The sequence below is a fragment of the Oratosquilla oratoria genome, chromosome 9, assembly GCF_046742065.1.
Source record: "Oratosquilla oratoria isolate Oo_2021 chromosome 9, ASM4674206v1, whole genome shotgun sequence".
Lineage (NCBI taxonomy): Eukaryota > Metazoa > Arthropoda > Malacostraca > Stomatopoda > Squillidae > Oratosquilla > Oratosquilla oratoria.
Window position 1 is genome coordinate 1,554,154 of NC_134785.1, and position 5,000 is coordinate 1,559,153.

Consider the following 5,000-nt stretch of genomic DNA (forward strand, 5'->3'; position numbering starts at 1 on the left):
TCTGGTTGCTGTCGCCAGGTGATTTTATTAAGCTCATTGAACTTACAAACATAATCTGGCCACATCCAGCGCCACCAAATAGTGCGACACCGGCATAAAGTGATTTTTCGAAGAAGGGAGCACTTGAAGTTCTTCAACTTGTATGTTTATCATGGGTTTTGTTGTATTTATGGAGTTAATATACAAACAAGAGCTCATGAGGATCTTGTTCTTTTTCGATGGTGCATTTCTTTTTTTTTTTTTTTTTTTTTTTCTTAACAAATTCTATCCAACTAGTTCAGTGGTCCCAGAACTTTTGCAAGTTGCGGGCTATCTCTTTCGTTGTAAATACGATGACGGGTGCAAAAATTATATAAACAAATAAATAAAAAAAAATAAGTAATACGCGCAGGTTATTCCAGATGAATACAAGTTGATATCATTAAAATTTCTCTGGGGAACCCTCGCTGGCGTTATGATAGAGTTCTGAGGGCGCCATGGCGCCCGTGAACTACACCTTGGGGACCACCGAATTAGATATTGAAAGATGAGGGGAGGTTCATACAGGATCGTATTCGACATACATCTTTCTCAAGACATGGTGCTGTGATCTACTGGGGGTTCAACTGGCTCCTATGTCCCCCTGTCGTCAACTTCGCCAAGTGACGGTGTCTGGTCTTTGGCTCCTCCCCCTCCTGGCTCGTCCTGCTCTCTGATTGGAGACCTCTACGGTTTGGTGTCTCTCCATTGGTTGATTTTTGGGATGAAAAGGTCATCACACAAACGCCCAGATACCGTGGTGTCCTCCCGTTCCATGTGGACCATCACATAAGGTCGACGTGGACGAAACATGCAGAGATTTAGAGATAAGCCTGAAGGAGCACAAAGCGGACTTCAGACACCACTGCATGTCCAATGGGATGGTGGCCTATTTGGACCGTGTGGGGCATCTACCAGACTTGGGACTAGATATCACAGTGGCACGAAATTTGGAAAAAGAACAAGGAAATTCTCGGAGAATTCATCCAGACATCTAAACTTAAATCAGAGATAAGGAGATGCAATGTAGGCATCATAGCTGACGAGAGTGATCATCGGTGGATTCCGAGCTCCCGAGCCCCAACACGGGGACAGGTCACAGCCAAAAAGAGAAACAGACCAATCAAAGCCCGATGTTTCACCCAACTCCTACAATCAACCAATAACAAGACACTCACTCGCAAGGAACGGTAGCGGCATCCAATCAGAAAGCAGGGCCAACCAGGAGTAGGAGGAGCCTGAGGCGAGGCAATGTCACTGGGCGAAGTCAATGACTGGCGGGTTTAAGGGTCAGTTGAACCGCTTGTAGATCATTGAATAAACTCTTGAGAAAGACATACTTGAAACTGGTCGAGTGGTGCGCATTTTCTCCTACTGAAGGTTACATAGATAGTCCCTACCTTCTTCTTACAATGAGTGTTTTTGGCCAAGTCCTGTCCCATGGTGATGGATTATTGTATTAGAGTAATGGGTCTTGATGGCTCTACTCTGTAGGTGGCTCCAAAGTCTATCCCGAATTAATCCAATATAAGAACAAGACTCACACTTCTCAATCATGAAAAAGTATGAGTTGGGCTGCCTTCTTTCTTTTTTAGCAGATGATAAGACATGTTTTGTACAAAATATGTACAGTAGAACGTACATGTTTGTATATGTCTTAAATGTTCCTCCCCAAATCTGGCTTACAATCTATATACATATGGTTTATCTAATATAATTTGTCGAGTTTCATGGTTGTGACCTGGTGAAGTGTTGGTGCGAGCACTATTTGTTCATGTGTCTACTGATAAGGTTAGCTGCGCCGGTGTTCGTTAAGCCGTTGCTCACGAGGACGAAGTCACATGTTTCAGTACCTGGTGGACGCTTTTCCATGTGAAGTAGTGGGAAAGAACTCTCCTGACGTTGGCGTTGGTAGTAGACTGCAGCTAACGGCTGGAGCATTCTTTATTACCGTGGACTTCGCGTATCTTGTGGTCTTGGATCCAGCGCTGTGTGTGAAGACGAGTTCGTCAAGGAAAGGCAGGCGTCTGGCGGTGGTTTCTCCATTAGCAAATTCAGGTTCTGAGGTAATGATGAAGAAGAGCTGTCCGAGGTCTTACCCTCTTCAAGGTCTTCAACACAAAGATGTCGCTGACACAGCGGCAACACAGGGTGGGGTAGTAGGCTTGATGCGATGGTATCCGCAAAGAAATTAGCGAACAAGAGTCCTGGGAACTGCCCGTTGTTACTCCCATACATATTTTGGTATATCAGGATTATAGAACAAGCGAAATGGGCTTCTTTCGTATCGAGATGCAGTAAAGCCTTCAGGGCTTTGGCATCCCTAAAATGGTTTAAGTCGTTACCTGCGCTCCATCATCAGCGCCTACGTCAGGAGAGCCCTCCTCAACTGCTCTACTTGGAGAAACGTTCACCAGGAACTAAATGAATGATTCAAGTTTTTGTTCATAACAGTTCCTTTAACATCAACATGGACAATGTTATCAACACATAGATAAATTGTTTACGCACCAAAACTATAAGACACCCCTAATTAGAAAACAAATAAGATTATGTAAAAGAAACACTATGTCCACAGACTTTTGGACGGATAAAAAGATCATCAAGGACATTGTATACAAACACGTACACCCTAAAGACTCGTTACAACACAGAGGTCTTATCTACTTCAAAACCAGAAAAACATCTTGAGTTATACTTCGCCATAGGCTTTCCATGACTAAGACGTCCCAGGGACCATATCACTGATAACTACACCTGCAATGGCAATGAATGTTGATCTCATTTTTATATTGAATTGGCATGGACCAGACTTCCGATGAACCTAATATGCCATCTACAGAATGGAGCCATCAAGGTCCATTACGCCACTCTACTCCTACACCTTATCCCCACCTTATACGAATGGTCCTGGGTAAAAACACGAATATCGTTGACAGAGAACAAGACCCTGCCATCTATCTCTTAGAACTGATCTACATAAACACAACACAACCCATATCAAACAAAAAAATCGAAGAATTTCATGCTCTTCATTCTTGGAAACGCTGACCAAGCAACATTCTCGTCCTACAACACGTGTCCTAACCCAAACTTATCTACATAAACCTTGCCAGAATCAATAAAATTAAACCTGACGATAGAACAATGTAGTTCCGAAACGTTGCTGTCCTTTGGAAAATTAAATCTCACCGGAAATTTTGTTCAACAAAATGAAATTCTACAGCAATGAATTGTACCTCCTAAGGGCATATAGTTTATATATACACACATTTATGTGATTTCTCCACACCCTTGGATCATGTGCAGTGCCCGCGATCGACAACTATTGCCCTTCCGAATGAGAAGGCAGTCCTACACACTAACCATTACACCGTCACACGTATACATACGTAAGCGTAAACGCAAGTATACGTAGCTTATTGCACATACATACGTTTATGATACTGAATTCCTAAGTTGCGTGATATTTATCTATTTTTTCTGTTCTGCTTGCCGGTAGTTACGGAAATTATGTTATGATCACAGACCGATGTGATGATGATAATTGTAATTAGTATTATTAGTTATCTTAGAATTATGACGAAGGCATGTTAAGACAGTGCCATATACTGGGCACTCCCTAATGGCACTAATCTTGAATGTCCCCCAAGGTGACCGGAGTTAGCATAATTACGATAAATGTAACATATTTTCCTATTAGATTGTACTATATTAATAAAGAAATATATAACAGAAAGTGATCGTATTGAGAGGAACAAAAGATTTAGCATAAGGTTTTGCTAATCTAACATAATTTCGTCTGCTGTCTAGCATATTCCCGCTTGAGAACTCTGGTTAGCCCGCTGCTTCTGGTTGTTGTCTGTCTGTCTCTGCAAAAAAAATTCCTTCCAACCTCCCCACCAAGTTTATCACTATTTCTTTAATCTGCATTACCGATCCAGTGTTTGTTTGTTTGTTTGTTTTTTCTTCCTTTTCTTTCTTCCTATTTTTTATCTTCATTCCTCCTTCTTTTCCTTTCTGCCTTTCTTGTTCTTTATTCTTTCTTTTCATCATCTTTCTTTTTTTTCCATTCTTTTTCTTTATCATTCCCTTTCCTTTATATTTCTTTTTCCTCTTTCATCCTCTTTCTCTCTTTTTCTTCATCTTTTTTTTCTTTTTCGTTCATCCTCTTTCTTTTCCTTCCTTATTCTCTTTCTTTTTTCTCTCTCTCTTTTTTCTCTTTTTTTCTTCTTCTCTGCGTTATCTAATTCTCTCGCCCCAAGCCACTCTTTCAGTTTCTATTCTTTATATAAAAATTTCTTTATTGTCTTGTGTCACATCTGCTCGTGTCCTATCTTTAACCATTTCTTTGTCATTTTCTTTTCTTTTGTTCATATTTCTTTCCTCGTATTGCATTTTCCCGTCACATTTTTCCTCCATCGTTTCCTTCTCTCTTTATTCCTATTCCTCTCTATCATATGAGTTTTGCTCTCTTTTCACATCTTCTTTCACAACGTTTTTCTCTCGTTTCCATTTTCTTTTAGTTTTATTTCTTTTTCCTGTTCAACTGTCAGGTCCGAGGACATATGGACAAAGATTTCTCTTCATTGTCTGTCTCTCTGCCTGCATCATCAACGTCAGACCATTTACGCCAGTTTCATCTACGTCAGTGTCATCAACACAAGGTCTCATCCCAAAATAAAACGGCTTTGATCATTCTGAATCAAAATGGTGCCTTGTTGGCACTCAACATGGACCAAAGAATTTTTGCACTTAGTCTTTGGGTTCTTTGGAGGATCTTGTCGAGTGGGACTTGAGCATAAACGAGAACGGAGGTCTCTTCAACATAGGGGGTGTGGTCGTTGTCTGAGGGTGAGGTCGGAGGCTGACATTGACATTCACCCTTGTCACTTGTTTGTTTTTTTATATCAGCCATTTACACTAATGAGAAATTTGCCTTCTATTTCTGTTTCATCTTCTTTGAGTGGTGGGGGGAGGGA

At 41.0% G+C, this 5,000-nt stretch overlaps 1 protein-coding gene across 1 annotated transcript in view; it reads right to left on the minus strand.

Moving 5' to 3' along the window:
- LOC143028130 (uncharacterized) overlaps positions 1 to 5,000 on the minus strand; it is a 39,036-nt gene that overhangs the window by 33,266 nt on the left and 770 nt on the right. The gene's annotated exons all lie outside the window — the stretch shown is intronic.